The sequence below is a fragment of the Narcine bancroftii genome, chromosome 4 (genome assembly GCF_036971445.1).
Source record: "Narcine bancroftii isolate sNarBan1 chromosome 4, sNarBan1.hap1, whole genome shotgun sequence".
NCBI classification, from domain to species: domain Eukaryota; kingdom Metazoa; phylum Chordata; class Chondrichthyes; order Torpediniformes; family Narcinidae; genus Narcine; species Narcine bancroftii.
The window spans coordinates 92136806-92148551 of NC_091472.1; the positions used below are offsets into that span (position 1 = coordinate 92136806).

Consider the following 11746-nt stretch of genomic DNA (forward strand, 5'->3'; position numbering starts at 1 on the left):
AACCATGAGGACTATCCCTCATTAACCATTCAAGCACCTGTTTATCTTCTCCCTCAGAATATTATCTAATAAGTTACCAACCACAGATGTTAGGCTCACTTGCCTGTAGTTCTCAGGATGTTCTCCACTGCCTTTCTTGAATAGGGGCAGATCATTTGCCATCCTCCAGTCTTCTGGCACCTCACCTGTATTAAATCTGCACCCAAAATGGTGCTGCTGCCAGAGTTGCTGTAATGGCAGCATTGCTGCTGGTGTGGACCCACGGAGAACAGGGAGAGGAGATGCCATTCCACCACAGGGTTCTACCGATGGCTTTAAACAGCCTGTTCAAGGAGCCGATGGTGGTTTATTTTAAAATCCTGCTACCACAGGGTCTGAGGCCAAGATGGTGGCTCCTGGGTTCGACAGCAGCCTCGAGGAGTTACAGACTCTGAGGAAGCAGAGGACTGGTGCAGGACACCAGAAAACATGGAGAATGCCCACCGTTGGAGTAGGATAAGCAGAGGAAATGACCCTATGGGGTGGTGAACATTGTGGGAGACCAGTAAGGGGTTCTGCGGCTGGAGAACCCACAGAAGCTCGAGCCCCGTGTTCATTATTTGGAGTGGGGGTGGAGGGAGTCTTTGACGCTGAGCTGCAGACTTTGTGTCCAGCCACCTGCTCTCCACGGCACCCCCTCCACCCCAGGTCCTGACTCCCTAAAACTGTGGAATCTCCCTTAAACTGTGGTGACTTGATGTGAAGAACCCACGCAGGCTGTGGGCCGCTAGCAACTGCAGTCAAAGGACTTACACCAGGCTGTGGGCTGCTGGAAACTGGCTCGAGACTGGCTGAAGGGGTACCAGGTATCTGAACTGGAATGTGAGGATGGTCAGTGAGAAAATGTTGGAATCTGTTGATGAGAAGATAAAGCAGGACACAGAGTAATCAAGAAGCATGCAGAAAAATGCTGAAAAACTCAGCAGGTCATGCACCAACCATAGGAAGAAAGGCAATTGTTTCAGGCCTGAGCACTGGATAAAGAGCTAGATGTCAAAATAAAAAGATGGAAGGAAGTGGGAGGAGGAGAGAAGAAGAGGGAGGAGAAGAGGGAGGAGAAGAGAAAGAAGCTGAGGAGTGATAGGTGGAGAGGTAGAGAGCTAAAGAGGGTAGCTTTCAGATAGGAGAATGAAAAGAAGGGGGTGGGGAGCTGTGTCGTTGCCCAAATAAAAAAGTTAGAGGACGGGAAGGAGGAGAGATTAGATGTTAGTATAAAAGTAATGCAGGGAAGAGAGGGGTTATCAAAAGGTTACCCTTTACTTCCTATGGATATTGTGTGACCTGCTACAGCACTTGTGTGCACTGTATTGCACTCCACCCCAGTATCTGCAGATTTTCTTGTTTAACTAGTAATCAAGCCATGTGAATTTACGAAAGGACAATTTTGTTTCACAAATTTGCTAAAGTTCTTTGATGATACTACCAACAAGATGAATAAAAGTAAAGCAGTAGGTGTGGTGCATTTGTATTTCCAGGTAGCATTGCACATGGTGCCACATAAAGAGTAAGATCACATGGCATTAGGGTAGGGGAGCTGCTACACAAGAGAGAACTGAGAGTTGGAAGCAATGGGTCACTGCATTAAAATTCATGAACTAGTAGGCTGCCTTGTGGACCAGCACTGCGACCTCGACTTTTTATAATCCAGATTAATAACTTGAATTTTCTGCAGCCATACTTCCTCATGAGTTGGGCTAGAAATTTGTGAGGTCACAAAGAGCCTGCAGAGGGATCTAGACAACTAAATAGATAGAAATTGGTAGATGGAGTATATTGTGGGAAAGTGCAAAGTTAACCACTTTAGAAGGAAGAATGAGGAAAGAAATCATTATTTAAACAATGTGAAAGGAATACAAAGGAATTTGGGCATTTCCAGGAAATGGGACACAAAAAGTTAACATGCAAGTACCATAAATAATTGGTAAAACAAATGGTATGTTGATCTTCATTGCAAGGGGTATGGAGTATAATGGTAGGGAAGGTTAATGCTGCTCCACAGGGCTCTAATGGTATTGAGTGCAGTTCCAGTCTCCACACATGGTTTTGGATAAATTAGGGGAATGGGCAAAGAGGTGGAAGATGAAATGCAATATTGGAAAGTGTATGATCATACATTTTAGTAGAAAAAATGGATGGGCAGACTATCATTTAGATGGAGAGAAAATTCAAACTTCAGAGGTCCAAAGGGACTTGAGAGTCCTTGTGCAAGATTCCCTAAAGGTAACCTCCAGTTGAGTCCATGCTGAAGAAGGCGAATGCAATGTTGGCATTAATGAAATCTCACTTAGAGTACTGTGTATAGTTTTGGATGCCTTTTATTGAGAAAGGGTGGGCTGCCATTGGAAGAGGTTCAGAGATTTAGTAGAATGATACCAGGAATGAAAGGGTTAGCATATGAGGAATGATTGCTAGTTCTTTGACTGTACTCATTGGAGTACAGTAGATCAGGGGGGGAATCTCAGAGACACATTTTGAATGCTGAAAGGCCTGGACAGAGTAAACGTGGCAAGGTTGTTTCCCATTGTAGAGGAGCCTAGGACAAGAGGGCACAAATTCAGGATAAAAGGGTATCAATTTAAAATAGATATGCTGAGAAATTTCTTTAGCCAGAGGGCCATGAGGCCGTTGGATGTATTTAAGGTGAAGATTGACAAGTATTTGATTAGTTAAGGGTTATGAGGCGAGGGCTCAGGAGAGGGGCTGCATGGGAGGATGGATCAGCTCATCATAGAATGGCTGAGCAGACTTGATTGACCTACTTCTGCTCCTAGATCTGGTGATCTCATATTAGAGGCAGTGCAGAGTAAGTTCACTTGGTTGATTTCTGGGATGAAGGGGTTAATGTCTGGTGAAAGTTTGTGAGCAGTTTTGTACTCACTGGGGTGCAGATTTATGCATTTAGATTTATTGATTATTGTCCCCATGTCCAGCAGAGGGGAGGGGGTGGAGGATCTCAGACACTGACCTCCAGCTCTATGTCCACAGGAGGAGGAGGAATGGAGGGTCTTGGATACTGAGCTCGAGCCCCGTGTTCATTGTTTGGAGTGGGGGTGGAGGGAGTCTTGGACGCTGAGCTGCAGACTTTGTGTCCAGCCACCTGCTCTCCACGGCACCCCCTCCACCCCAGGTCCTGACTCCCTAAAACTGTGGAATCTTTGGCCTAGCAAGAACCCTTTGCTTTCTGAGCCCATGATGGAGCTCGCCTTGTCCAGTGAACTCAGATGCCCGCATTCTGTCCCACCCCTACGGGGCTGATGTACATTGCTCCAGCACCAGCCTTCCTTTGGATTGGCCTCAGCTGACCTCATCCAGGGCTCTCAACCTCTTCTCCCCCTCAGACCATCAAGACCTGCAGCTCATCATTCATCATCTTGGCGAGAAGAATGAGAGGTGACTTTACTGGGTTACGGGAGATTCTGAAGTGAACAGGCATGGTGAGCACTTAGTATTTGTGAATGACTGTGAATCTTTGGAATACCCCATCCCAGAGTGCATGAGGGTGGGATCATTAAATATTTCATGACAGGCATTTAGACCTGGAGCCAGTGGGAATGGAGCATTGAGGTCAATGGCCCAGTATGGTCTTCTTGAATGGCAGAACATGCTTCAAGGGCTGAATGGCCTTCCTCTGTCTTATTTTCTTCCGTTCTTATGTCTCGGAAGTGAACAGGGGTAGGAGACCTGGAAGAGGCTTACAAGAAGCATTGATAGAGAAAGCGGTCAGAATTTTGTACCCAGGGTAAAAATGGCTCATATGAGAGGACATGAATTGAAGATGGATGTGCGTGGGAGAGTTTTAAGGAGACATGTGGTGTAAGTTTTCTTCTACAGAGAGATTCAAGTTCCCAGCCCGTACAATTTTTAAATGTAATTTTAATTTACATAAGTATCTGGTTTGTCCAGGGATCCTCCAGCGGAACCATGTCAAGAACTTGCCAAGTTATGTGAGGAATTCCCCAGCTTTCTGGATTCTTGCCCCCTGTGAGGAGTTGGCAGCACTGTGCAGAAATTTTGACTCACCACTAGCCTACCTTGAACAGTCATCCTGAGCTTGGAGGACCTCCATCATGCCCATCCACAGCCTTTGGCACCAATTGGACACATCCGCACAGAAGAGGTCCACGTTGACATTGTCATCTCTGAGGGCTTGACCCCTGTTTGAATCTTGGAATTGTGCACAATTAGAAGTTGGCTCTGCTTTTTCAGCTCCATCTTCATACAGGTCACCACCCTTTTCTTACTGTATGACTATGATTGCCTGCAATTGCTTGTGTTAATCTCTTTTTCTTTGGCTTGGCTTCGCGGACGAAGATTTATGGAGGGGGTAAAAAGTGTTAATAGACAATAGACAATAGGTGCTGGAGTAGGCCAATTGGCCCTTCGAGCCAGCACTGACATTTATCAGATCATGGCTGATCTTTCCCTTTCATTAACCAATCCCAGCCTTATCCCCATAACCCTGAATTCCCCTGCCCACAAGAGCCTTATCCAACTCTCTCTTAAATCTATCCAACGAATCCGTCCCCACTATCCTCTGTGGTAATGTATTCCACATATCCACAACTCTCTGGGTAAAAAAAAAATTCTCCTCATTTCTGTCTTAAATGGCCTTCCCTGTATTCTTAAACTATGCCCTCTAGTCCTAGTCTCACACATCATTGGGAACATGTGCTCTGATTTCACACTGTCAAGCCCTTTGATAATCCTAAATACCTCAATCATCTCTCCCCTCATGCTTTTAAACTCCATCGCATATAGTCCAAGTCTTTCTAACCTATCCGCGTATGACAATCCTGCCATCCCAGGAACTAACCTTGTAAACCTGCGCTGCACTCCCTCTATAGCACGTGTTCAACCAAGAAATCATATCCCATTAACTTTGCACTTGATCACTGCCCAGCTGCTTCCTCAAGCAGCTACACTCCATCTCTACATCTCATTTCAAGTTCGGGATCCATGGACTCTTTGCTGTTTTTGAAAATAACAAAGGACAAGCTGCCAACAAAATATCCTTTATCGTAGGCAATTAAATCTCAACGAACAGCAGTGGCTGACACAACAATGTAAAAAATGGTACTACCCACTCTTGTATACCGCATTTCCTTTCCTTCTTTCTCACCCCATACTGCATGCACAATAACTGTATGCTGTCATCTTCAGCTGAAAATACTGCCATCTCACCACTGTACATTGAGGACTTTAATGGGACTGACCTGCAGGAGGCAGCGCCTCATGCAACCTTTCAAACACAATTTTTTCCAATTTTATCTTGGATAATTAGATAAGGTTGTTGCTGCAAGGTATGCACCTAATAAATGCATTATATAAAAACTTCTTTTTGAACATTTAATTAAATTGTCACTTTTGTGCTTCCTAAACATACACAAACAAAATTAAACTGTTAGCTGCAAGGCTTATGGAATTAATGTGAGTGCGATAAAGCTGTGCCAGATATTTTAATTTGCCAGCCCATTAGCTTTGTGATTTAAGTCCCATCTCTGCAGAGCCTAGTTTGAAGGAGATGAGGAACATCTTTGCACTTGGTTTCCCACTGGGCTTTTCTTAACTTACCCATGGATTGCTCAAGATTTGGACTCGCTTCTATTGATGTTGTCCAGTTTGACCAACGTGCCTCAGAGTCATAGATTTAGTGTAGAACTAGGCCCTTTGGCCTAACTCATTGGATCTCTGAGCTCATCCTGTTTGCCTGGCCCATATCCCTCTCAACTTTCCCTCTCCATGAATATGGCCTAACAGCTTATAAATGTCATCATTTATAAGACACTTATTCCTGCAACTCATTCCATATTCGTACTGGCCTCTGTGTGAAAATTGATTTCTCCCCCACCCCCCCCCCCCCCAACCTTGCCCAGCTTCCTTTATATCTTTCCTAATCACAGTCAGAGAGGTTTACAGCATGGAAACAGGCCCTTCAGCTTCACCACCCTCTTCTGCAGGTCTACATAGCATCCCACCTCCTGTAGCCAATGCCCTTGGATCTGTGTCGGGCAGTCCAGATGCATTGTCTATTGAAATATCCCCCATGACACCCCTTCGTCAGATGAAGCATTGGCTGGGATTTAGGTTTGAGACCTGTTTTGTGATCTGGGTGTTGGTAGGGGAGAGGCAGGGGGCAGTGGAAGGCCTGATGGCTGGTGGGAAACTTACACCTCAGCACCTGCAACTCAACTTGATGCACAGACTTCCTGATCAAAAACCCACTTGAGATTAATTTAACCCTGGTGTTTTAAACCCTTTCCATTCATATCATTTGAGAGACTCTGTAGATGCCCAGAAGGGGAGATGAAGTTGCAGGGAATGAGATTGCTCTGTGAACTGGCATAGACTTGAGGGACTGAAATGAACAGATGCATGAATGAACAACCAAATGAATGAGAGTTTGTTGTCATATCATAAGAGGGACGGAAAATAATAAATAAATGGCTTCCTTCTTAAGATAACAGGCACTTCCAGCTCACAACCCCAAGTTGCACAAGTACACCATTAACCTACAAACCCTACAGTTTTGGAGGGTGGGAGAAAACCAGAGCATCCAGAGAAAACCCACGCAATCATGGGCAGAACATGCAAACTCCTTACAGGCACCGCTGGATTAGTATTATTTAGTTTGCGGACTGTTTCTGAAATTGTAGCCTGGGTCTTCTGGGAACCAAAGAGTGAGCTCCCAATTGTCAACATGAAGCCAAATAAGCATTGTATGGTGTGATTCAGTTGATCTCATTCTGCATTAGCACCATCTGGTGGGCCAATTCTACAGAATGAAATTAGGAGTGAGGCAACTGGACGAGTATGATCTTTCCAAGTTCCTGCTTCTTCCTGATGTGTCTTCACTTGCACGAAGAACAGATGATTTGTCATGAATAATTAACATTCCTGCATGGCATGGCAATGCAGCCTGCTCGTAAACATTTGCCTGCACCCTACAGTTTGACCTCTAGAAGAATACTGTGACTGAAGTGTTCTGAACACAAGGATGTCCGGGTTCTCCAACCTCTGGCCTGTCCGACTCAAGGCCAATAAAGTGTAATTGCCATGACGATGACATCTTCTACCTCCCACATCTCTCACCTTTGACATTTTGTCTGTGTGTGTGTGTGTGTGTGTGTGTGTGTGTGTGTGTGTGTGTGTGTGTGTGTGTGTGTGTGTGTGTGTGTGTGTGTGTGTGTGTGTGTGTGTGTGTGTGAGGCACATTTTGATCTGCTATGTGGGAAACTACCTACTGGCTATCAGAGAGTAGAGGAACTAGTGAAATTGGCTGCTGGTAGAAAGGTCCAGGAAGATTCTCGGTCCATTGTTCCTCTAAGAAGGAGGGCTTGTGGTTGTATAATCATCTATCTTGACCTCAAGATGACCCATCAGTACTGCAGAGCCAAAGGAGTAAATCAGTGGGAACACAGTATCTTCATGACACTGCCACACACATAGTGTTGTAGAGGAAAGAAAGGTTAGTGATGTAAAAGTAAAAGTAACAACAGTCCAATCACCAAGCTCTAGGGAATAAGGAGTCGGTCCATATTGCACATTAACCAGCAGAGGGTGGTGCCTTGTTTTAACAAGGCCTCACTGATGCAAGTGAATGATCACACAGCACTATTCAGACAAGCTTTCTCTGTAACAGAGTCCACCAGGAATACTTGACAACAATATTGAAGGAACTCATTTTTTTAAGGAAACAAAATGCTTCTTGATGCAGGGCACAGCAGTAGCAGGCAGGCAGCTGAGGCAGTGCACATCCACAGAAGAATCCCATCTAAATATAGGCGATGGGTGCTTCTGTAATTGTGAGGCACTGGGAGTCGAGAGGCGGTTAGATTGCACTGGATGGCGGGACATGACACAGGAACAGCAGGTAGTTGGTGTTTATTAAAATGGGAAACATTTGACCATTGGTCAGGGGCAGGCAGGTGAGAGGAGAATCATGTCAGCTCAGCAGACAAGTCATTAGTCAGGAAGATGCTGCCTTCCTTCTCCATATCCTTGGCTGGAGTTCAATATCATTAATCACTAGAGTGAAACACTGGACAGAATCACATTATTGCTTGGTTTGGGCTGTAAATGCTGCCAACCTGTGGTTTGAATATTGCTGCACAGTGACAGAACAATTAGGCCTTGTTATTAATTGAGGGTTGGGAGTGGGGTGGAGGACAGGAAAGCACATTGTCTTTGCTCCTGCTACAACGCTAGACCTGCTCACACCACTAATCAAGATCCTAGGCATCAGCAGCTTTTTAATTCAAGGCCGCAGGGAGTGAACTTCATCCTTGCCTGCTGCTGCAGCTCACTCAGTCTTGTTAAGGCATGCTGTGATTACTATAAATTGTCGAGTCTTTCTCCTTATAGGAGGAACTCCTGATCCTTGCCAACAATCTCACTTCATTCATTGATCACTGTGCACTATTATACCCGATATTACCTTCAACACAGAAGAGGCCATTAACCTGACTTGGACTCTGCTTTTCAACTTTTGCTCTTGCTCCTCTTAGTCTCTCACTACATTCCTCTGCTCCTTCCTCAATCAAATGTTCTTTAACTTAGCCTTAAGTTACCTACGTCACTTGCAAGTGGGATCCAAGTTCCTGTACTCTGGATGAAGACATATCTCCAAATTCCTCCATGAGCTAATATTAGCAAGTGTTAGGAAGTTAGAAGGGGAGTTGGGGGATACAAGGTATCCCTGGCAGATCAGGTAAAGGAGAATCCTTATAAGATTTTGTGTATATTGAGAGCAAATGGGTAACTAGGGAAAGAGAAAGTCCCCTTAAGGATCAGTGTAGCCATCTACAGGTGGAATCAGAAGATGAGTGAGGTCTTCATGAACATTTCTCATCTTTTTACCAAGAAGGAGGATGTGGAAGATACTGAATTCAGGGAAGAGAATGGTGATATCTTGAAACCTATTAACCTGATGAAAAAGTTGGTGGTCTTGAAGTATATACAGGTGGAAAAATCGCCAGGGCCTGACCAGGGATATCCTAGAACATGGCTGGAAGCAAGAGAATAAATTCCTAGGAGCCTGGCAGAGATTTTTGTATCTTCCTTAGCCACTGCTGAGATACTGGAACAGAAAGGCTGCAAGGATAGGTCAAGGACTGTTAGGTGAGCTTGATATTATGGTGGGTAAGTTACTAGAGGAGATTCTGAGAGACTGGATTTATTTGCATTGGGAAAGGTTAAGATAAAGGTTCCATTATTGTCACGTAATACTACATTTAGAATATAACCATACACAAAATTCTTTAATTTTCTTTACCATTAGGAAGGCAGAGAGTCACCACTTTGTCCAGCACCCCTCACAGAAATGAAGCCCCAGCAAGGGGCCTCAGCAAGGCCTCACAACCCCTTGCTGGAGTTCATCACAACCCCTGGTTTACAAGACCAGTGCTCTAACCCCTGAGCTATCAGAACTGCAAGGCAAGGAGTGATTGGGAATAGTCAGCATTGGTTTGTGCATGGACGAGCAAGACTGATTTCTTGAAGAGGTGCCCTGTGTGAAAACATTTCTAAATCCCTTCTCAACCTTCGACAATCATCAGCATCGACCGTTCCAGGATTTTTGGTGTCATCTACCAGTTTACTAACCATTGCCACTCCAGACTCAGCCAAATCATTAACGTAGATAACAAACAAAAGAGGACTCAGTACTAACCTCTACCATGTACCACTGGTCACAGGCTTCCAACAGTCCTTGACCTATCCTTGCAGAGGAGAAAAAGGCTGCTGAAGAGCAGAGGGGATGAGGTTAATAACTTCTGTGTTCAAGAGGATTGACAAAGACAGAACTTGTCTCCAAAAACCTTTGGATAGATCCAACATGGCAGGTTGGTCAGGAAAAAACAGATCACATGATATCCAAGGCAAGCTGGCCAATTGGATGCAAATAATACACATAGTGGTGGAGGAACTTGGCAGGTCAGGCAACATTCATGGAAGACAATAGAGTGGCAACGATTTAGGCTGGAACCCTTGTTATTCCTGGTGATTGGTTTTTTGCCAGAAATGTCAACTGCCTGACCCACTGAGTTTCTCCAGGACTTGGTGTATAGTTCCATTTATCCAGCATCTGCAGACTTCCTGTATACTAACTGGATACAAATTGGCTTGGTGGAGGGACTCTGAGATGGCAGAAGAGGGTTCAGAATAGAAGCCAGTGACCCGTGGTGTATGGTAAGGATTAGTTCTGGGTCCTCTTTTGTTTGCCATCGGCATTAATGATTTGGCTGAGTATGGAGTAGCAATGGTTAGTAAGCTGGCAGATGACACCAAAAATGGTGGTACAGTAGATGTTGAAGAAGATTGTCCAAGGCTACAATGGGATCTAGTTCAATTGGGAAACTGGGCCATGGAAGGCAGATGGTATTTAACTATCACAAGTGACAACTCAGACAGGGAGACAAACAAGCTGTAGGACACACTTATCTTCATTGGTTGTGGCACTGAGTACAAGAATTCGGAGGTCATGTCGCAGTTGTACAAAATGTTAGTTAGACCATGTCTGGTATTTTGTGTACAGTTCTTTATCATTTAAATTTAAATAAATTCTCATCACTAGGCTACAGGGAGGGCTCGAGCAGGTGCAGAAAAGATTCACAAGGACAGAACCTCAAGCTGTTGTCTGACCCCATTTGGTGAATGCAACAGCTACAGCGATGATTCAACGTTGTGCAAGGAGAATGCCACTCTGTGAGAAGTGACGCACTTCAGATGAGATAATTAACAGATGTTCCCTGAAGCGGACATGACGATTCTTTACCACCTTTCTAAGAAAAGCAATGGACTTACCCCATCAATATTTATCCTTCATTAAGTCACTAAAAGAAATAATCGAGCCACTTACCTTCCATGAATTTATTGTGAGAGACATCTCCCATAATGAAACATTCACTCACACTGCTATGGGACAAAACCCAAGCTTCTCAAATGTCCCATGGTTTGACCCATTCTACTTTGAGGAGTTCCCTGTTAGGATCCCATTTTGTATCCACATCATGGCTCTCATTTCCACCAACCACTCTAAGCTTTTCACGAATCACCTCACTGCTTTCTGCTCTTGATTTGTGCAGCCAGAAAATGATCACCCTTGGCTGATCTTAGTCACATGTTTTGCTTGCCTTCCTCTCAAATGTACCTCTCCTTTGGTCTCTAGTTTACTGCCCACAGACCAAGCTTGGAGGAAAGGGCAGATTTCTGCATACTCTGCTAATACCTGGTTCTACTCACCCATGGGATCTTGTTCTTGGCACAGGATGGAGTGCAGGCACCCTACTAGTGTCTGCCCCAGTTGTTCTGAATACCTTGGAGCCCTTGTGCCAGCTGCAGGCTCTGGGAGTTACAGGTCATGAGTTGGAAGGAAGGGCAGCAGAACAGCAGCCTGCTAGGTGATGTGATAGATCTAAGGGATCACCCCAAACTCACCTGCCTGTGCAACAGGGAGGACCTTGTTGATGAGGCCATTGACATCCCTGGCTTGCGTCCTGGGTTGGGTGGTTATCAGATGGTGGGGAGTGGGGGTCCCCAGGAAGAGTTGGGCTGGATAGGGTGGAAATCTGGCAAGGGGAAACCATGGAAAGAATCAGTGCAAAGGTTCCCTGAGGCCTTAATCTCCAGCCCTCTGCAGGCCACTTCAGCGCAAAGCAAGTGCATAATCTCAAAGAAGTTATTGAGCCTGTGGAACGCTTCACTGCTTGAT

At 45.0% G+C, this 11746-nt stretch overlaps 1 long non-coding RNA gene across 1 annotated transcript in view; it reads left to right on the top strand.

Annotated features, from left to right (window-relative positions):
• LOC138760834 (uncharacterized) overlaps positions 1–10882 on the top strand; it is a 31119-nt gene extending 20237 nt beyond the window's left edge. Inside the window, exon 3 of the long non-coding RNA XR_011355892.1 lies at positions 10610–10882. This is a non-coding gene — a long non-coding RNA (uncharacterized lncRNA). The remainder of the gene's footprint in view (positions 1–10609) is intronic.
• The last annotated feature ends 864 nt before the right edge of the window (positions 10883–11746 follow it).